This window comes from Arachis ipaensis, chromosome B5 (genome assembly GCF_059453495.1).
Source record: "Arachis ipaensis isolate K30076 ecotype BB chromosome B5, ASM5945349v1, whole genome shotgun sequence".
NCBI lineage: Eukaryota > Viridiplantae > Streptophyta > Magnoliopsida > Fabales > Fabaceae > Arachis > Arachis ipaensis.
The window spans coordinates 112,132,975-112,156,400 of record NC_142440.1 but is presented as its reverse complement, the minus strand read 5'-3'; the positions used below and the strand labels follow the sequence as shown (position 1 = coordinate 112,156,400).

At 42.3% G+C, this 23,426-nt stretch overlaps 1 non-coding gene across 1 annotated transcript; it reads right to left on the bottom strand.

Annotated features, from left to right (window-relative positions):
* Nucleotides 1-2,210: 2,210 nt before the first annotated feature.
* LOC148565389 (small nucleolar RNA R71) lies at nt 2,211-2,318 on the bottom strand. The gene has a single exon (XR_015884711.1). It is a non-coding gene; the product is annotated as a small nucleolar RNA R71 (small nucleolar RNA).
* Between the last annotated feature and the right edge of the window lie 21,108 nt (nt 2,319-23,426).

The window sequence follows — 23,426 nt, the reverse complement described above, 5'->3', positions numbered from 1 at the left end:
TCATATGAAGGTTTTTGGTGAAAAGGGGCTTGTGAGTAAGGTGATTCAAAGTCATGTTGAGGGGGTGGTTGATAAACCACTATTTTATAGTTTATATTGTGTTTAATTGTGTGGTTTTGTCGTAATCCTTACCCACTTATTCATCAATTTAGCATGCATTTAGATTTCCTTCCTAAATTCAGTACATGTTTGAAAATTGCTTCCTAGAGACTTTAATTATTTAATTTTAATTCTCCTTTATTCCATTCGATGCCGTGATCTGTGTGTCAAGTGTTTCAGGCTTTATAGGGCATGAATGAGATGGAGATTGGAGAGGAAGCTAGCAAAAATGGAAGGAACACAAGAATTTGAGGAGATAACCAGCGAGAAGTGACGCGGTCGCATGGCTCACGCGATCGCGCGAAGGAGCGCAAATCGCAGTGACGCGGCCGCATGGCTTGCGCGGCCGCGCGAATTGGAAAGCGCAAGTGACGCGGTAGCGTGGATGATGCGAACGCGTGGAGAGGAAAAAGCGCAAGCGATGCGTCCGCATGGATGACGCGATCGCGTGACATGTGCGATCTGCATAATCTGCAGGATTCGCTGGAGGCGATTTTGGACCTTATTTCGGCCCAGTTCTCGGCCCGGAACAGCAGAATAGAGTCAGAGAATATGCAGAAACAACCGACATTCATTCAGTAGTTTTCTAGATCTAGTTTTACTCTCTTAGGTTTTTCTCTCTCGTTTTTAGAATTTTAATTTTCAATTGGTCTTAGCATTGGAACATTGAGAAGAGTTATTTCCTCATCAAGACTTCATCATTCTAGTTTGTTCTCTTAACTTGGTTTTATTCTTCCATGTTCTTTGTTATGTTCAATTTTGTCATTCGGATATTTTTATGATTAATTAATGCAAGGATTATTTCTTTTTCTTAATTCAATTTCAATTCCAATAATCATGTCTTCTTTTAATTCCCTTTCATGTGCCATGGATTCTTTATTTACAATGCGTGAGTAGTTTCATTACTTGATGGGGATTTGATTAAGAAGGAACTCTTGAGTTAGAAGGATTGAAGGAGAAATTTGTAGTTGGGTTAAATGTTTGATTGCTATCCTGTCACCAATGCCAATCCCTTTGAACTAAGTGGGTTGCAACTCGTGAACAGATCTGGCATTCCAACTTGTTTGACTTTCCCTTACCTAGTAAAGGATAACCAAACAGAGTAACCGTTAATTATAAATCAATCTTAAAAAAATCACTCCATCAATGATAGAGATTCTAACTAATCAATTCCCAGTCAAGGCTTTTATTTATATTATTTAAAATTCCTCAATTTAAATTCCAAATTTCTTAGCTCAACTTCTTGGAACATCTGATTAATAAAACAGCACACTTTTTTGCAACTCGTTGGGAGACGACCTGGGACTTAAAATTCCCAGTAATTTTAATTTAAACTCTCTGTGACATATTTTTAAATTGATAGGCAGATTTTCGGTGAGTTAAGAACTATACTTGCAACGTAACCATTTTAATAAATTTTTAATTCACCAGCTTCTGCTTCCCATCAATTTTTGGCGCCGTTGCCGGGGAGTTGCAATAGAGTGCTAATTTTATTAATTAGAATTTATTTATTTGTATTTTATTTAATTTTTCTACTATGAGCTGCATGTTTCTTCCGTCAAATGACACGTTCACTTCCTGATCCGTGCTTGCTAATATTCGATCCTGAAATTGAAAGAACAATTTCACGAATAAGGCGAGAACAGCGTAGGTTAGCCCGCTCTGAGGGCGGATCTGAAAGTGAATCTGAGGAAGAAACCAGCCACCGTTCTACTGATTCGGTTGTTTTACGTGCAGAAAACATGGCAGCTAGAAGAGTTACCATTCAGGAGGAAGGAGCTCCTAATTTTACAATGCAACCGTTTCAAGCGCATCATCCAGCGGTAGCTACGGATTTTGAAATAAAGACCGCACTGTTAAATTTAATGCCCAAGTTTCATGGCCTACCTGCTCAAGAGCCTATCAAGCACTTGAGAGATTTCCAGGCAGCCTGTTCTACTGTCAGGCGTAATGGCATTGATGAAACTTCAATTCTGCTGAAAGCTTTTCCATTCTCTCTTGAGGGAAAAGCAGGAGAGTGGTACTACACTCAACCTATAGCAAATGTATCCAACTGGTATACACTCAGAAAGGAGTTTCTGGAGAAATTCTTCCCATCTGAAGTTACTGATAAACTGAGGAAGGATATCTCTACAATTGTTCAGGATGACAATGAGACTCTCTTTGAATACTGGGAGCGCTTCAATAATCTTCTGGAAGCATGCCCCCACCACATGATTGACAAGATCGTGCTACTCAGCTATATCACACAAGGTATGAGGCCCCAAGATAAGACCACATTGGAAAGTGCCAGCAATGGGTCTATGAAGAAGTACATGACCACCGATGAAGCTTGGCAATTGATCAATGATTTAGCTGAATCTACTCGGAACCACAGACAGAAGCAAGGCCGTTCAAAAGCCGTTGCAGAAGTATCTTCTGGCATAGAGACTGCTGCTCTAAATCAAAGCTTCTGTGAGATTACCAACCTGCTGAAGCAAATGCAGTTGAATCAACAAGCTCAGCAAACTCAAACGCAGCAAAACCAACAACTAGTTCCACAAAGAATTTGCGGAATTTGTGCTGATTACAGCCATTACACTGATGAATGCCCGCAGCTCCAACAAGAAGACAACATGGTGGCATCCACTCACAACTTCTATGACCGCCCCAACCAAGGGTACAATTAAAGTGGAAATAATAACCATGGATGGCAGGACAATTCAAACCAGAATTGGAGGGACAACAATAATAGGGGAGGCAGAGATAATCAGGGAAATCAAAGGTGGAATAATAACAACAACAGGCAGCAAAATCAACCTTACCGAGCACCTCACCTGAGGCAAAACCAAGGACCACCGAACAATCAGCAGCAAACCTTTCAATTTACTCATTCTTCGGTATCTTCTAATGAAGATTTATTACAAGCTTTTGAGAAAAGACAATTGGCCATGGAAAGTACCATCGTGAACACTATTAACGCCAGTCTGAATAGTCTGACCTCTACTCTGCAAGCTTTTATGACACAGCTTGGTTCAGCACAAAATTCCAGTAACCAACCTTCAAGCACCACTGGAATCCCCTCTCAACCATTACCCAATCCAAAGGGAGGCATTAATGCTATCACGCTGAGGTCCGGAACCACACTGCAGGATAGGAATCAAGAGGAACCAAGCTCACCAGAATACGCCTCAGCTGAAGAGGTGGTAGAAGTCGAAGATGTTGAAGAGGAAGAGGATATACAGGACATAGCTAAAGAAGAGATAGCTCAACCACAGGAAGAAGCACAAAAAGGCGCAGGCATCACAGAAAATACTACTCCCATTCCATTTCCACAACTTGCAAGGAAGCCCAGGAAGCAGCTGGAACCTGATCCTAAAATGGTAGAAATATTCAAAAAGGTTGAGGTAAATGTTCCCCTTTTTGATATTATTTAGCAAGTACCTAAATATGCAAAGTTTCTAAAAGACTTATGTATCCATAAAGACAAAATTAACGAATTAGAAACTATTCCTTTAGGTAGTTCTATATTTGCTTTAATGGGAGGATTACCTGAAAAATGTAGTGATCCAGGTCCCTGCATAGTTAGTTGTACTATTGGTAGTGTAGTAATTTATGATTGCATGTGTGATTTAGGAGCATGTGTCAGTATAATGCCTCTGTCCATATATGATGTTTTGAGGCTCCCTCCCTTAAAAAGGTCAGCAGCTCGTTTTGTGTTAGCAGATAAAAGCATTATTACAGTGGCTGGAGTTGCTGAAGATGTTTTGATGAACATTAAAGGGCTCACATTTCCCACTGATTTTTATATCTTGGAGATGCCCCATAATGATTCAGATAAGCCATCATCAATCCTACTTGGAAGACCATTCCTGAAAACATCAAAATTCAAATTGGATGCTTTTTCAGGAACATACTCCTTTGAAATAGATGGCCACATAGTGATCTTCAATCTGAATGGAGTCATTGACAACCCCCCAGAAGATCGTTCTATCTTCCAGTGTGATGTCATAGACGAAAGTGTGGCTGAAGTTCAAAAAGAAGAGTTTGAAGAGAGGCACACTGGACAAGGCCCAAGTGTGGGGACCCTCTTAACTGACAGTGAGGGCACTTCGCCATTTTCACAAGCCCCAGATAATCCAGAGCCTGCCCACGATCAAAAGTTAGAATTGAAACCTCTCTCTCCACATCTCAAATATGCTTATCTTGAGGATGAGCAGAAGCTTCCGGTTATTATTGCAAGGGAACTAACTTCTCAACAAGAAAAGCAGTTACTTGATGTACTGAGGAAGCATAAGAAGGCAATTGGGTGGAGTTTGGCAGACATAGTGGGAATTAACCCTCAAGTATGTGAGCACAGAATATTTTTAGAAGAGGGAGCAAGACCTGTCCGTCAACCACAAAGGAGATTGAATCCCACCATCTTGGAAGTTGTCAAAAAGGAAGTGACCAGACTATTGAAAGTCGGTATCATATATCCCATTTCAGACAGTGAATGGGTAAGCCCAGTACAAGTGGTGCCCAAGAAGTCCGAAGTCACTACCGTGAAGAATGAGCATGGAGAGCTCATAGCAACTAGAGTTCAGAATGCTTGGAGAGTCTGCATTGATTACAGGCGTCTCAACCAAGCTACTCATAAGGATCACTACCCACTTCCATTCATTGATCAAATGCTGGATCGCCTGTCAGGTAAATCACATTATTGCTTTCTAGATGGTTACACAGGTTATTTCCAGATTCATATAGCTCCTGAGGATCAGGAAAAGACTACTTTTACATGTCCTTTTGGGACTTATGCTTATAAGAGAATGCCATTTGGCTTGTGCAATGCACCAGCCACCTTCCAAAGGTGCATGATGAGTCTTTTCTCTGATCTTATTGAGGACTGTATGGAAGTTTTTATGGACAATTTTAGCGTTTATGGTGATTCTTTTAACCTTTGCTTAGATGGATTATCTAAAGTATTAGATAGATGTGTTAATACAAACCTTGTATTGAATTTCGAAAAATGCCACTTTATGGTAAAGCAAGGGATTGTATTAGGACATGTGGTATCTAATAATGGCATTTCTGTAGACCCAGCAAAGGTGAATGTTATTTCTAGTTTACCTTACCCATCTTCTGTGAGGGAAGTCCATTCGTTCCTTGGCCATGCAGGTTTCTACAGGAGATTTATTAAGGACTTTAGTAAGGTAGCACTTCCCTTATCCAGATTACTGCAAAAGGATATTGAGTTTAAGTTCAGTGAGGATTGCAAACAAGCGTTTGATAAGCTAAAAACTGCTCTAACTCAAGCCCCAATTGTGAGAGGACCCGACTGGAGCAAGCCGTTTGAAATCATGTGCGATGCTTCCAACCATGCAGTAGGAGCAGCGCTGGCTCAGCGTGAAGGTAAGGATCCTTTTGTTATTGCCTATGCATCTAAGACTTTAGACACTGCCCAGTCCAATTATACTACTACTGAGAAAGAGCTACTTGCTATTGTTTTTGCTCTGGATAAATTCCGGGCTTATTTACTTGGTACTAGAGTAGTAGTGTATTCGGACCATGCAGCTCTAAAGTATCTATTAGCTAAAAAGGAATCCAAACCAAGACTTATACGTTGGATACTGCTGTTACAAGAATTTGATTTAGAAATAAAGGATAGGAGTGGTAATCAAAATTTAGTAGCAGACCACTTGAGTCGCCTTGAACATATTAAGGATGATTCTACTCTTATAGATGATAATTTTCCTTTTGACAACCTGCAAGCAGTATCTGAGGTAGCCCCTTGGTATGCACCTATTGCTAATTACTTAGTTAGCCGCACATTTCCTCCACATTTTTCTAAACATCAAAGAGACAAGCTGAAAAGCGAGTCTAAATATTATATATGGGATGACCCATATTTATGGAGATGTGGCGCTGACCAGATAATTAGACGTTGTGTACCTCAATCAGAATTCCAGTCCATTTTAGAGGCCTGTCACTCATCTGAGAGTGGAGGACACTTTGGCCCTCAAAGAACAGTTAGAAAGATCTTAGACTGCGGATTCTGGTGGCCTACTCTTTTTAGAGATGCTGCTGAGTTTTGTAAATCTTGTCACCCATGCCAGAAATTTGGTAACATATCCAAGAGGGATGAGATGCCTCAACAATATATGCTTTTCTGTGAAATTTTTGATGTTTGGGGCATTGACTTTATGGGTCCATTTCCAAATTTTAGCGGATATTTTTATATATTGTTAGCTGTGGATTATGTTTCCAAATGGGTGGAAGCAATTCCTACCCGCACTGATGATGCTAACACTGTTGTTTCCTTTGTGAGAAACCATATTATATGCCGCTTTGGATCACCATGAGCGATCGTGAGCGATCAAGGCACCCATTTTTGTAACAGGAGACTAACAGGATTGATGAAGAAGCATGGGATAATCCATAAAGTTGCAATAGCTTACCATCCCCAAACTAATGGGCAAGCCGAGGTGTCGAACAGAGAAATTAAGCATATCTTGCAAAAGATAGTGAAGCCTCATAGAAAAGACTGGAGCACCAAGCTACAAGATGCACTGTGGGCATATAGAACAGCATACAAGACACCCATTGGGATGAGTCCCTTTCGCTTAGTTTTATGGAAAAGCTTGCCATCTTCCAGTTGAAATCGAACACAGAGCCTTCTGGGCAGTTAAAGAGTGCAACATGGAAATTGAGAAGGCCGGAGCTGAAAGGAAGTTGCAACTGTAGGAACTGGAGAACCTTCGCCTAGAAGCTTATGAGAATTCCAAAATTTGTAAGGAAAGGATGAAAGCTGTGCATGATCAAAACATCAAGAAGAAAGAATTTCAACCTGGAGATTTCGTCCTCCTTTACAAATCTCGACTAAGGCTAATGCGCGGTAAGTTAAGATCAAAATGGGAAGGTCCATACAGAGTAGAGAAGGCTGAACCGTACGGAGTTTATCACCTAAGCCATCCTTCAAGCTCTGAACTTATTAAGGTTAATGGACACCGCCTGAAGCTGTACCATGGTGAGAAGGTGCAGAAAAGCAAGGAGCTTGAGATCCTCCACTTGGAAGATCCCCACATAGCAACAGATTGAGCTAGTGGAACGTCCAACTTACGGACGTTAAAGCAAAGTGCTTGGTGGGAGACAACCCACCGCGGTATGATCGTTCTTATCTTCACTTTTAGTTTTTCTTATTTAATAACTCTTCTCTTTATTAGTGCTTTCGTGCTCTTTCATTTGCATGTCTTTATCTTTCCAAAAAAAAATTTTTTTTCTCGCCGCGTGACGCGATTGCACTAGCGACGCGTCCGTGTGGCAGGGGGAGTAAAGAAAAATAAAAATGAACAGAAAGTTAGGCAGGAGCAGCGCTGGAGTCGTGCCAATGGCACAAATTACCCCCCGCGACCGCGTCGCCTGGGATTCATAGCCTCCCACACGACCGCGTGCCCTGCATTTTCGACGTAAAAGGGTGCACAATGCTATATTGTGCGAGAGTGGTGTTGGATTGGTGCTGGAAGCACAATCCTTGTCACGCGACCGCGTCGCCGACGCGGCCGTGTCAATTATTTTCTAACACACACTCACGCGATCGCGTGACCCATGCGATTGTGTCACCCAATTTTGGCTATTAATATAAATTGAACAGAGAGTTGTGCTGGAGCGAGGCTGCACTCGCGCCAGCAGCGCAACACGGGTCACGCAACCGCGTGACTGACGCGATCGCGTCTTCTTACCTGATGCGCACCCACGCGAACGCGTGCTCCACGCGGCCGCGTCGCATGCGCCGCACAGCTCAACCTAAATTGCCAAATTATCTTATCTTTCTTTCCTCCAAATCCTAATTTTTCTTTTCCCTCCTTCTTTCTTCCTTCTCCCTTCCCCTTTCTATCTCACCTTTCACTCTCTCTCTCTCTCTCTCCTCCATTAACAAGGTTTTACCTTCTTCTTCCTTCTTTCTTTTTCTATCATTTTTTTTATTGTTCTACATGTATTTTCTTTTTCTTTTCTTCTTCTTTTAATTATTCCTATTTTCTTTATTCTTCTTTTCCCTTTTTACATGGTGTTAGAAATTTTTTTTGAGTCATTATCCCTCATTCTATGCTTGTGACTTGTTACAATTTATTTGACAATTATTATTATTTTTAAGGGATTGCTTGCATGTTCAATTTCATACTTTTTATATCTTGTTTAACATGCATGCCATGTGTTTGTGAAAAAGCCCATATAGCACTATGCACTTTTCTACATTACTTTACTCTACTATTCAATGCTTGCTTTTCACAAATTCTCCTTCTTATTTTATTAATTGAATTTAATTGTCAATACAAACGTGATGGTTTGTTACAAAGTATTGCTTGGTCTATGCTACTCATGCCCTTTGCCAGCATGCCAATAAACACCTTGCATTCATTTGTCTTTATATGCACTAGCTATTTTCCATCGTTGACTTTTCACACGTACTCGCGAGCATGTGTTAATGTCAGCATACCTTAATGTGCATCCATCACCCTCTTTTCCATTTCCTTCCTTGCTGTATATCTCTTTGAATTTAATTTACTTTCTCTTCCCTTCTTTCAGGATGGCCACCAAGAAAGGAAAAGAGAAAGCTACTTCCAAACTACCAGCAAGAAGAGGAATTAAAAGAACATTAGTGGCAGAGCCTTCTTTCACCGCAGTCAAGCCCTCAACAAAAAGAGTTAAGAGGATAATAAAGATTGATGAAAAGGAGAAAGCCTTTCCAGCGAAGGACGCTGTGTGATTTCCCAATCGCTACTGTGAGCAGATGTTCTCTATCCTAGCAGAAAGGAACTACAACAATGAATACCTTCTTATCCTCCCGTCCAATATTGCTACCTTTGTTGAGCCGCAAATTGAACAAAGACAATGGGGTTTCCTACGGAGACAGCCAAGGCAGGTCAATCTTTCTTGGGTAGTTGAGTTCTACTCCAACTTCTACATACCGACCCTGCAGTTTATTTATGTCCGACAGAAGCAAGTGCCCATTACAGAAGAGGCCATCCAGCAAGCTTTGAGTCTTCCCTCTTTTCCAGTAGGAATGGACGCTTTTCAAGAAGCCACCCTTCAGCGCCAGAGATACCAATTGGACTGGGACTCCATTCTCGGAGTCATTGCATTACCTGGCAGCCGTTGGATCTACGACTACCACTGTACCCGCCCTAAGGGAATCTTGGCTTCCGCACTTACCTTGGAGGCTCGCGTATGGGCACAGATCATGTCCCATTACGTCTTTCCGAGCACTCATGAGTCCTCCTTTACTGCAGACATGGCTGTTCTACTATGGTGCATCCTTACAGACCAACCTCTGAATCTCTCAAGACACATCCGGAATGCTATGGAGCATTGACAAACCCCAATTTGATGGTTTATCTTGTACTGATTTCAGGGGTTTTATCAATGATTCCACACACTTTCTATATGAAAATACAAGATTTTGCATTCCTTTCCTAGTTTTGCCTCATGAATGAAAACATGCTTATTTCGCACGAAAATAGATACATTTCTAATCTTCTCTTGATGCCATTCGATGCCGTGACTTGTGTGCTAAGTGGTTTCAGGATATAGAGTAGGAATGGACCGAAAGAGAGAAGGAAGACGGGTACAAAGGAAGGAAGCATGAGGATTAAGCTTTGGAAATTTCCGCATGGGCGCGTGCGCGCACTTGGCGCGCCCGCGCGGATAGGGCAACGTGAAGCCAAAGCCAAGAGCCGGCTTGAGAAGCGGCTAAGCCATGATCTTCATGGGTGCGCACGCGTACATCACGCCTCCGCGCACATTACAAGACGTCTCAACGGCGCGTGCGCGTACCTTGCGCGTGCGCGCCGATTCGCGAATATGATTTTTTAAGAAGTCACGTGACTTAGGCGTGGAGGCAGTTAAGGATCCCATTTTGGGGAAACACCTTGGCGGGAAAAGCTTAAGAAGACCAAAGGAGCAAGGGTTAAGGACACTTAGTTAGTTCATTTTCTAGATCTAGATTTTTTGGGGGGAGAGGAGAGTTAGTTACACTTTTTGGGAGAAGAAGAGGGAGATTCCAAGCTTCACTAGGGTTCATCCTCATCTAACTTCTGAATCTTCAATGACTTTTTTGGTGAGATCCATTACAATTCTCACTCCACTTTGTTCATGTCATAGATTTTCTTCTCCAATTTCAAGTAGTAGATGCAATTGATCAATTCTCATAGATCTAGAATTCAACTTTGTAATTTTGGATTTCGTCTCTATTTTGAGAATTCGATTTTCATTGCTACTCTTTGAGACTTGTTGTTAGATCTTTGTGTTGAAATACTTTCAATTCGACTTTTCATCTCATTTTACTATGACTTTCCTTCTTGCTCATCACGTGTTTGATAAAATGACAACACTAGCTATGGAGTAGAATTTTCACACTTGGCATAGGGTTTGGTCCTTGGAAGAAGTTGAATAGTTGTATCAATAGTTGATTTGGAATTAGGGATTGCTAGTTGGCTTGGAGTGCACTAAAGCTAGATTCCCATAAGGTGAAGCTAGGACTTGTGACTCAAGTTGATTGCTTTCATTTGACCTCCCTCTATACCTAGGGGATAACTAAATGAAGCAAGGCCTAATTGTTGTCAACATTGAATGGACTATAAGGATAGAATTTCTAATGCCAATCCTAAGCCAAGTCTTTTGATGATTGATTGTTTGTTTCTCATTACTTTGCTAAAACCTTCAAAGAATTCCAACAAGGCTTACTAAATCAATAAGATGCACATTTTGGCAATTCCAAGGGAGAACGACTCGGGAGACTAGTACTCTCGGATATAGATTGTAGGTTTGTTTGATGAAGGATTTTGCGTCGGTTTAGACTATACTACGATTGATCATTTGATAATTTCTATACCGACAAAAAATTCATTTGTCAAAATGGCGCCGTTGCCGGGGAAAGTTGCTTAGTGTGCCATGTTATTGTTTTGGATTAAGCGTGTATATATGTACATAGTTGCACTTCATTGTAAACTACTCAATTGACTAACTCCTCATCGTTACAATGAATTCCATTTCCCCTTCATTGCATGACGCGTTCACAACCGAATCCGAGCTTAGCCCCTTTTGATCCGGAAATAGAACGAACTTTGTTTCATATTAGACAAGCTCGGAGGCGGCTAAGATTTGGAAAAGGTGAAGAGGTTTTCACCACCTCAACCACCTTACTAGAAGTGAACATTGAACCGTCACTCAAAGAAGGCATTAATCACACTCCCATCATTCTCACTAACAATTCTTCTTTTGTTTTAGGTACTAATACCATGGACGCTCCAAGGAGAGTTACCATCAAGGAAGCGGGTGCACCGGATTATGTCCTTCAACCCCTTCATGTAACTCACCCCAATTTGAATGCGAACTTTGAATTGAAGACCGCTTTGATCAACCTCCTACCCAAGTTTCACGGGCTTCCCGCACAAGACCCTATTCGACATCTCAAGGACTTCCATCGCATATGCTCGACTACTAGACGGGAAGGGTCCGATGAAGTTGCTATATGGTTGTTTGCTTTCCCCTTCTCTCTTGAAGACAAGGCCAAAGAATGGTTCTACACTCTCTCTAGTGAAGTTACCTCCGATTGGGACCTACTTAGAAGGGGGTTCTTGGATAAATTCTTGCCCCCGGAAAAAATGGATAGGCTAAGGAAGGAAATGTCTTGTATTGTGCAAGGTGAGACGGAACCACTCTATGAGTATTGGGAACGGTTTTGCAAACTACTAGATGCATGCCCTAATCACATGATCGACACTCAAGTATTGCTTGGATACATATGTCAAGGGATGCGAGAGCAAGATAGAACCCTCTTGGACACTTCTAGCAATGGTTCTTTGTCCAAATATAAAACCGCGGAGGAGGCATGGCAACTTATTATTGACTTAGCCGAATCCAATCAACATATGAGGCGAAGAGTCAACCGTCCAAGGACCGTGAACGAGGTATCAACTAGTAGTGAAGCCACCGCTCTAACTCAATCCTTGAATGAGATGACATCCGTTTTGAGGCAACTCCAATTGAACCAACAACAACCACAACAACCTCAATCATATCAACAACACCCTCCACCACCTCAACAACACAACCAACAATTGGTCCCTCAAAGAGTGTGTGGCATTTGCTCTTGCTACTCTCACCACACGGATGAGTGCCCAAGCCTTCAAGAAGATAACACTTTGGCGGCTACCCATAATTTCTATGACCGCCCTAATCAAGGGTACTACCAAGGAGGTAATCCTAACCAAGGACACCCTTATCAAGGAGGAGGCTACAACCAAGGAAGTGGACACAATAATCAAAATTGGAAAGACAATCATCAACAAGGGAATAGGGACAACAACAACAATGGAGGAGGTCAAAGATGGAATAACAACTCGCAAAATTTCTCACAAAACCGACCATACAACTTCCAAAATCAACCATACAATCAACAAAACCCACAAAGAAACTACCAAACATATCAACCACCACATCAAAGACCACCACTCAACCAATCACAAACTCCTCAACTCACATATGCAACCACCCCCTCCAACCAAGACGAAACACTCCGGACCATTATCCAAGGCCAAAAGGAATTACAAAACACACTTGCTTCCGGCCTCACCTCTACACTACAAGCTCTTCTTGCATGCATGGACACACCATCGACCCCCACTCCTCAACCCCCAATCCAAAGTGTCATTCCCTCTCAACCTCAACCAAACCCAAAAGGGAGCATCAATGCCATCACCCTTAGATCCGGTACACAACTAAAAGAAAAGGAAGCAAAGGACCCAAGTCCTATCACAACCGCCCAAGAGGAAGAGAGAATAGATATAGAAGAGGTAGTGGAAGAGGAGACACCACAAGCCATAGTTGAAGATGAAGCCCAACCAACAAGGGAGACAACCAAGGCCAAAAGAACCTTGGAAGAAGAAATTGCTCAACCACTTCCATTTCCAACACTTGCAAAGAAAGCTAAAAAGCGCATGGAACTCGACCCCAAAATGGTAGAAATGTTCAAGAAAGTTGAGGTAACCATCCCCCTCTTTGATGCCATCCATCAAGTTCCTAGATATGCCAAATTCCTCAAAGATTTATGCATAAACAAGGATAGAATTCTTGAATTGGAAACCATCCCATTGGGGAGTTCTATTTCCGCTTTAATGGGAACATTGCCGGAGAAGTGTGATGACCCGGGCCCTTGTATGGTCACTTGCACCGTCAATGGAGTTCAATTTAGAGATTGTATGTGTGACCTCGGAGCATGTGTTAGCATCATGCCGCTCTCCGTTTACCGGGTATTGAAGTTGCCACCACTAAAAAGGTCGACGGCAAGATTTGTCCTAGCGGATAAAAGCATAATAACCGTAGCGGGTGTTGCGGAAGATGTATTGGTGAATATAAAGGGGTTGGTGTTTCCAATTGACTTCTATGTCCTTGAAATGCCGTCAAGCGAAACCGAGAGAGCATCATCTATCCTACTTGGAAGGCCATTCTTGAGAACTTCTAGATTTAAGCTTGATGCTTACTCGGGGAACTACTCATTTGAAATAGATGGGAGAATTGTAAGCTTTAGCCTAGAGGAAGCAATGAAGCATCCACCGGAGAACCACTCTCTATTTCGGTGTGACCCAATCGATAACATAGTAGCCGAAGTGCATCTTGCAAGATTAGATGAGAAGTGCATGGTCAAAGAAGCAAATGAAGAGTCAAGTGAACTAAATACCACACATCATACAAGCCATCCGGAGACTCAAACTTCAAGGAATGACAAGAAGATGGAATTGAAGCCACTACCACCTCACTTAAGGTATTCATACCTTGATGAAGCCCAAAAGCTACCCGTGATAATTGCACAAGAGTTAACTCCTCAATAAGAAGAAAAATTGCTGAATGTATTGAGGAAAAACAAAAGGGCAATTGGGTGGAGTTTGGCGGATCTAGTGAGAATAAGCCCCCAAGTATGCGAGCACCGCATATTTCTTGAAGAAGGAGCAAGACCGGTCCGACAACCTCAAAGGAGACTTAACCCGACCATTCTTGAGGTGGTGAAGAAAGAAGTCACTAAGCTACTTGAAGCGGACATCATCTATCCTATCTCGGATAGCGAATGGGTAAGCCCGGTCCAAGTAGTGCAAAAAAGAAGTCCGGAGTGACAACAATCAAAAATGAAAGTGGTGAACTTATAGCAACAAGAGTGCAGAATTCTTGGAGAGTATGCATAGACTACCGAAGATTGAATGCGGCCACGAGAAAAGATCACTTTCCACTACCATTTATCGATCAAATGCTTGATCGGTTAGCCGGTAAATCATACTATTATTTTCTTGATGGCTACTCCGGATACTTCCAAATTCATATTGCTCTAGAAGATCAAGAAAAAACCACATTTACTTGCCCCTTTGGAACGTATGCTTACAAGCGTATGCCATTTGGCCTATGCAATGCACCGGCAACGTTTCAAAGATGCATGATGAGCCTATTTGCGGACTTTCTAGAGCAATCGATGGAAGTTTTCATGGATGATTTTAGTGTGTATGGTGAGTCATTTGAGCATTGCTTAGGTAACCTTGAAAAAGTCTTAGAAAGATGCACCAAAACAAACCTTGTCTTAAATTTTGAAAAATGTCATTTCATGGTCAAACAAGGCATTGTTTTGGGACACATAGTATCAAAGGAAGGCATCTCCGTAGATCCGGCAAAGATAAATGTCATATCCAGTTTACCTTACCCCTCCTCCGAGAGGGAAGTCTGTTCTTTTCTTGGACATGCAGGATTCTACCGGAGATTCATCAAGGACTTTAGCAAGGTGGCCTTACCCCTCTCTCGATTACTACAAAAAGACACCGAATTTGAGATGAGCAAGGAATGTATGGAAGCATATGACAAACTCAAGGTAGCATTGACACAAGCCCCTATTGTACGAGGACCCAATTGGACTCAACCCTTTGAAATCATGTGTGATGCTTCGAATTATGCGATAGGAGCCGCGTTAGCACAACGCGAGGGTAAGATTCCCTATGTCATAGCTTATGCTTCCAAAACATTAGACGGAGCCCAATCCAACTACACTACTACCGAAAAGGAACTCCTAGCTATTGTTTTTGCTTTGGACAAGTTCCGAGCCTATCTTCTTGGTTCCAAGGTAGTAGTGTACTCGGATCACGCAGCACTAAAGTACTTGTTGGCAAAAAAGGAATCAAAACCGAGATTAATTCATTGGGTGCTCTTATTACAAGAATTTGACTTGGAAATCAAAGATAGGAGCGGTTCCCAAAACCTAGTGGCGGACCATTTAAGTCGCCTCGAACACACAAAAGGCGACACCACTCCTATCAATGATTCCTTTCTTTTAGATGCCTTACATGCAATCTCGGAAGTGGTTCCTTGGTATGCCCCAATAGCAAACTATTTGGTTTCACGCACTTTCCCTCCCAATCTCGACAAAAACAAAAAGGATAAGCTGAAAAGCGAATCCAAATACTATATTTGGGATGATCCCTATTTGTGGAGGTGTGGAGCGGACCAAATAATGCGACGGTGCATACCTCAAACCGAATTCCAAGCAATCTTGGACGCTTGCCATGCTTCCGAAGGAGGTGGTCACTACGGACCCCAAAGAACGGCAAGAAAAATCCTTGATTGCGGATTTTGGTGGCCAACTCTTCTCAAAGATGCTTCTCTCTATTGCAAATCTTGTCCCCAATGTATCAGGTTTGGAGATATTTCCAAGAAGGACGAAATTCCCCAACAAAATATGCTTTTTTGCGAAATCTTTGACGTATGGGGAATCGACTTCATGGGACCATTTCCAAATTCCAATGGCTTTCTTTACATCTTGTTAGCCGTCGATTATGTGTCAAAATGGGTGGAGGCAATCCCCACCCGAACGGATGACGCTAATGTTGTATATTCTTTTGTGAGGAACAATATCATTTGTCGCTTTGGCACCCCAAGAGCAATCATAAGTGACCAAGGATCCCACTTTTGCAACAAAAGAATAGACGGCCTCATGAGAAAATATGGCATCATCCACAAAGTCGCCACGGCTTACCACCCTCAGACAAACGGCCAAGCCGAAGTCTCTAACCGGGAAATCAAGCATGTGTTAGAAAGGATTGTAAAGCCGAATAGGAAAGATTGGAGCATTAAACTCTCCGATGCACTGTGGGCCTATCGAACGGCTTACAAGACACCCATTGGCATGAGCCCCTTCCGGCTTGTATATGGTAAAGCATGTCACTTACCGGTAGAAATTGAACACAAAGCTTATTGGGCCGTAAAGGAGTGTAATATGAGCTTGGGTGGGGCCGGAGTAGAGAGAAAGCTTCAATTGGCAGAATTAGAATGTTTGAGATTGGAAGCTTACGAAAATTCTAGACTTTATAAGGAAAAGTTGAAAGCCATCCATGACAAGAACATTAGGAGAAGAGAATTCCGACCCGGTGACCTAGTCCTTCTCTACAATTCAAGGTTGAGATTACTACCCGGAAAGCTTAGATCAAGGTGGAATGGGCCCTACCAAGTGGAGAAAGTAGAACCTTATGGAGTCTACCACTTGCGCCACCCATCAAACCTGGACATCTTCAAGGTAAACGGGCACCGTCTCAAATTGTATCATGGTGAGCAAAGAAAGAATGCCAAGGAATTTGAAGTGTTCCTCTTGAGGGATGCAACTCTTGAACAAACACTATAAGCCACTGAAAGTCCAACTTAAGGACGTTAAACAAAAGTGCTAGGTGGGAGACACCCCACCATGGTAAGATCTTCCTTTGAGATTTGTACATAGACACTTGACTTCATTTGTTGACTTCCTTGATAGTTTACCAAGTAAAATGCCTTGCTATAGTGCTTAGGTGGCTGTATGGGGGGGGGGGTTTTGAAATGTCAAAAGTGGTGTAAACACTTGCAAATTTAGAAAAAAAAAAAAAAAAAAACCACCCCTCTGCGCATGCGCGCACATGGCGCGTCCGCGCACATGGGCGAAATCTGCCAATCGACGCGCAAGCGCACTGTGCGCGTCCGCGCCGATTGCCTTGCTGCCCTCCCCTAGTACATCCTACAGAGAGTTAAGCCACTCTCAAGCTTGCACTAAGCCACCGGCCCAGCACCTTTGCCGCGTGCGCGCACCTGGCGCGCACGCGTCCATACAAGGCGAGCACGAAATGCGCGCGCGCGCCGCAGCCGCGCACGCGCCCTTTTATTCTGCACTCCTCTCTGGGCCACTTCACAGAGAGTTGAGCCCCCTCCAGGCCCCTCTCATGCCTGGGGCACAACCACGAGGACGCGCGCGCGCGCGCCAAAAAGCGCTGAGGCCATCTCTGGTACTTCGTCCAGAGAGTTATGCCACCCATGTGCCTCTCTTGTGCCGCCAGCCCAAGCGCAGGGACGCGCCCGCGAAATGTGCGCGCGCGCGCCCCTAGTCCACCGCACTCCCCGCGCGAGCGCGCACCGCGCGCGCACGCGCCGGTGATCGACGCCTTCTTTAAAACAAAAATTAAAAGGGGCACACTCATCCCTTCATTCTCATTCCACTTTTCTTCTTCCATATCCTTCTCCATCTCACAAGGTATTATACTAGGCTCCCTCTTAGTCCATTAATCTCTTGTAGTTCTTATTCATTTAGTTGCACCATCTTTTAGGTAGCTTCTTTCTTCTTTTTTTTCTTCTCTCTTCCTTCTTTCTCTAGTTACTTTCTTGGGATGTCTTTGCTCTCTCCTCTCTTTCAATCCAATTCTTCATGGGCATTTAGGTCTCAAACTCACTTACATGAATAGATGAATGGTGTTGCTTAATTTTCTTGCAATCAATATGCACTATAATCATTAATAATGGATTGTGGAAAGTTACATTGCTCTCATTTTCACATAATCACATACTACTTGAAGGATGCACACCAAGTGTTCGATGAAAGGCACACTTAAATTTTGGACTCATTGTGACTACCTTGCCTCTCAACCAATCACTTTTGAGTGCATCCCCACTTTCCACAAACCATTCTTTCCCATTTTCTTGGCTTGCCTTCCATTTATGGTCCCTAAGGGTGTGTGCTTCTCATGCCTCTTCCTTGCATGCTTAAACTACCCTTACACCACATGAAAATAATTTGCCTTGCTCCTCACACATTATCCTAGTTACATGTTGCAGCTGTCATGTAACAAAGATACCCATATTTTATGGCACAACTTTTTCATTACATAGAGCTCATGTACCTCCACTTCTTTGAGTTTGATATTTTCCCTTTCTTGCTTCCACAGGATGATCATCAAAAAGGACAACGGGAAAGGCCCCAAGAAGCCAGCTTCCAATAAAGTGCGCCTAACCTCTAGCACGGAGGACCGCGCTAAGTTTTAAGTGTGGGGAGGTCGGCCGACCGATCTCCGTAGGTAACATCTGAATAAATCTGAATAAATTAGGATAGGTTGCATGATTAGGTTTTAGTTGGCATCATTCGCATGATAAGTCTGCTTGGTTGGAACAATGAAATTCTCTCTTAGGAAACCAACACTTTGGGGCGACCATGGCATTGCAAATTTTAAATGCTTTGATGCCAAAGTTGCATGAAGAATTATATTCTGGAACATGGGTTTGAAGTTAAGAACACAAGCTTGTGAGATTTGAGCCTAATGGTGTGGTTACATCTTATAACCACTTATTTTTCCTTCTTGTGTGCACTATTCTCTTTCTATGATTGCGATCTTTGATTTGTTTGATTCTTTATGTCCATTATTCAGTGTATTCTTGCATTTATATGATTGAGGCCATCATTTCATTAGCTCACTCACCCAAATGGCCTTACCTTCTATCTTCCTTTGTTAGCCAAATTTGAGCCTGCGATTAACCCACTTTGTTCTTAATTTAGCACATTACAAGCCTTAAAGCGGAAAACAATAAAAATCCTTATTTGGATCTTTGATTAGCTTAGGCTAGTGTGTGTGAGTATCATTCAAGTGTGAGAACCTTGGGACATTGGGTGAATAAAAGGGTATTTTATATTATTATTGAAAATATTGGGAATTGGGTACATACTCATGTATTGATCAAATGTAAAACCCTATGCATTGACGCTCTTGTATATAGAAAAAAAATGAGAAAAACAAAAGAACAAAAGAAAAAGAAAACAATATGGAAAAGAAAAAAAAAGAATATAAAAAGAAAGAAAAGAAAAAAAAAGAGGAAAAATAATAAAAAGGGGACAAAATGCCCCAAAGTGAAGCTCAAAAGGAATCAATGCATAAGTATTGTGAAACGAAAAGAAAATGCATAAGTATGTGGAAAAGTGAGGAATGGATAGTTAGGTTAGTACTTAATTGTATAGGTCATTATATAGGTTAGGTGGGAAAAGTTTAAGTTAATCAAAGATTCAAATCCTAAGTCCACTAGCCATATATGACCCTACCTTAACCCTAACCCCATTACGACCTAGGAAAAGACCTCATGATAATTGTATGCATGCATTGAATAATTGTTGATTGTTAGATGAAAAACAAATCTTGGAAAGCATGATTAGGGGAGAATTGAGAGAATAAACCCCAAACACCGAGTGATTAGAGTGCAAACACTTCCGACAAGGGTTCGATGCTCAATCCTTTGATTCCCGGCTCTCGCGAGCATCCCTCATGCAAGGTTGCGCATATTGCATTTGATGCTTAGAAAGTGGCAAGTCCTATGCTTTGACCACCATCGTATCCCATGTGCTCGCATATGTCCTAAGAAGGCTAATTTGCTCCCAACCAAGTGGATAGTGGCACTAGTCATAGTTGCATGCATATAAGTAGGTTGCACTTTATGAGTCTTATACTTTTGCAATCTCTCGGTCTTCTGTGTTTCTTTGCATTTCTCTAAGCATGAGGACATGCTAGAATCTAAGTGTGGGGAGGTTGACAAACCCCAATTTGAGGGTTTATCTTGTACTGATTTCAGGGGTTTTATCAATGATTCCACACACTTTCTATATGAAAATACAAGATTTTGCATTCCTTTCCTAGTTTCGCCTCATGAATGAAAACATGCTTATTTCGCACTAAAATAGATACATTTCTAATCTTCTCTTGATGCCATTCGATGCCGTGACTTGTGTGCTAAGTGGTTTCAGGATATAGAGTAGGAATGGACCGAAAGAGAGAAGGAAGACGGGTACAAAGGAAGGAAGCATGAGGATTAAGCTTTGGAAATTTCCGCATGGGCGCGTGCGCGCACTTGGCGCGCCCGCGCGGATAGGGCAACGTGAAGCCAAAGCCAAGAGCCGGCTTGAGAAGCGGCTAAGCCAGGATCTTCATGGGTGCGCACGCGTACATCACGCCTCCGCGCACATTACAAGACGTCTCAACGGCGCGTGCGCGTACCTTGCGCGTGCGCGCCGATTCGCGAATATGATTTTTTAAGAAGTCACGTGACTTAGGCGTGGAGGCAGTTAAGGATCCCATTTTGGGGAAACACCTTGGCGGGAAAAGCTTAAGAAGACCAAAGGAGCAAGGGTTAAGGACACTTAGTTAGTTCATTTTCTAGATCTAGATTTTTTGGGGGGAGAGGAGAGTTAGTTACACTTTTTGGGAGAAGAAGAGGGAGATTCCAAGCTTCACTAGGGTTCATCCTCATCTAACTTCTGAATTTTCAATGACTTTTTTGGTGAGATCCATTACAATTCTCACTCCACTTTGTTCATGTCATAGATTTTCTTCTCCAATTTCAAGTAGTAGATGCAATTGATCAATTCTCATAGATCTAGAATTCAACTTTGTAATTTTGGATTTCGTCTCTATTTTGAGAATTCGATTTTCATTGCTACTCTTTGAGACTTGTTGTTAGATCTTTGTGTTGCAATACTTTCAATTCGACTTTTCATCTCATTTTACTATGACTTTCCTTCTTGCTCATCACGTGTTTGATAAAATGACAACACTAGCTATGGAGTAGAATTTTCACACTTGGCATAGGGTTTGGTCCTTGGAAGAAGTTGAATAGTTGTATCAATAGTTGATTTGGAATTAGGGATTGCTAGTTGGCTTGGAGTGCACTAAAGCTAGATTCCCATAAGGTGAAGCTAGGACTTGTGACTCAAGTTGATTGCTTTCATTTGACCTCCCTCTATACCTAGGGGATAACTAAATGAAGCAAGACCTAATTGTTGTCAACATTGAATGGACTATAAGGATAGAATTTCTAATGCCAACCCTAAGCCAAGTCTTTTGATGATTGATTATTTGTTTCTCATTACTTTGCTAAAACCTTCAAAGAATTCCAACAAGGCTTACTAAATCAATAAGATGCACATTTTGGCAATTCCAAGGGAGAACGACTCGGGAGACTAGTACTCTCGGATATAGATTGTAGGTTTGTTTGATGAAGGATTTTGCGTCGGTTTAGACTATACTATGATTGATCATTTGATAATTTCTATACCGACAAAAAATTCATTTGTCAAGCATGTACAAATCGCGGGCAACCTACCTTTCCCCGCCAGATGTACCAATTTGACTGGGAAGCTATTCTCAGAGTTATTGCACTATCTGGCAGCCGTTGGATCTACGGATACCATCGTACCCGCCTTAAGAGAATATCGGCTTCAGCAAACAATGTGGCTTGTGGCTTCTACTGGCCTACCCTCTATAGAGATTCCCGAGAGTTTGTACGTAACTGTGACAGTTACCAGAGAACTGGTAATCTGCCTGATGGTTATGCCATGTCTCAACAAGAAATCTTGGAGATTGAGTTGTTTGATGTATGGGGTATTGACTTCATGGGACCTTTCCCACCATCATACTCAAACACTTATATTCTGGTTGCAGTCGACTATGTATCCAAATGGGTAGAGGCCATTGCCACACCCACTAATGATACTAAGACAGTGCTGAAGTTCCTCCAGAAACATATCTTTAGCAGGTTTGGTGTCCCTAGAGCACTAATTAGTGATGGGGGCACTCACTTCTGCAACAAACAGCTTTACTCTGCTATGGTCCGGTATGGAATTAGTCATAAGGTGGCAACTCCATATCATCCACAGACAAACGGGCAAGCTGAAGTCTCTAATAGAGAACTAAAAAGAATCCTAGAATGGACTATAAGTACCCGTAGAAAGGATTGGGCGAGAAGCTTGGATGATGCTCTGTGGGCTTACAGAACAGCATTCAAGACTCCTATAGGGACCTCTCCATACCAGCTTGTGTATGGTAAGGCCTGTCATCTGCCCGTGGAATTAGCTGGAGAAAAAAGATTGCGCCAGCTGAATGAGCTAGAGAAATTCAAACTCACTATTTTCGAAAATGCCAAGCTTTACAAAGAGAAAGCAAAAAGGTGGCATGACAGAAAGCTATCATCTAGAGTCTTTGAATCAGGACAGAAGGTTCTGCTGTTTAACTCTAGGCTCAGGCTATTTCCCAGGAAACTGAAATCCCGGTGGAGGGGACCATATGTGATTACAAATGTGTCACCATATGGCTATGTGGAGCTTCAAGACATTGATTCTAATAAGAAGTTTATTGTTAATGGACAGAGAATCAAGCATTATTTTGAAGGCAATGTTGAGCAAGAGTGCTCAAGGCTGAGGCTAGATTAAAAGCTCAGCAAGGTCTAGCTAAAGACAATAAAGAAGCGCTTGTTGGGAGGCAACCCAATGTTATTTAACTATATCTATTTAGTTTCCATTGCTATTTTATGTTTTCTATAGGTTGATGATCATGTGAAGTCACAAAAACTACTGAAAAATCAAAAACAGAATGAAAAACAGCATTAAAAATAGCTCACCCTGGAGGAAGAGCTTACTGGCGTTTAAACGCCAGTAAGAAGCAACAAGCTGGCGTTTAACGCCAGAAAGAAGCATCAAGCTGGTGTTAAACGCCAGAAACAAGCACCAACTTGGCATTCAACACCAAGAAAGGGGAAAAGCTGGCGTTTAACGCCAGAAACAAGCAGCAGTCTGGCGTTAAACGCCAGGATTGCACACTAAGGGCGTTTTGCATGCCTCAATGGAGCAGGGATGCTAAGTCCTTGACCCCTCAGGATCTGTGAACCCCACAGGATCCCCACCTACCTCACCATTCCAATTTAAACCATTTCCTTCCCATACCCACCCATTCACACACCTCCTTCTCCTCCACTTCTCCTTCTACTCACTTCTATCTTCTTTTGCTCGAGGACGAGCAAACCTTTTAAGTTTAGTGTGGAAAAAAGCGTTGCTTTTTGTTTTTCCGTAACCATTTATGGCACCTAAGGCCAGAGAAACCTCTAGAAAGAGGAAAAGGAAGGCAGTTGCTTCCATCCCCGAGTCATGAGAGATGGAGAGGTTCATCTCAAGGGTCCATAGTTCAGTGGTAGAGCATTTGACTGTAGATTAAAGAGCTATGAGGAAGGAGCAACAAAGA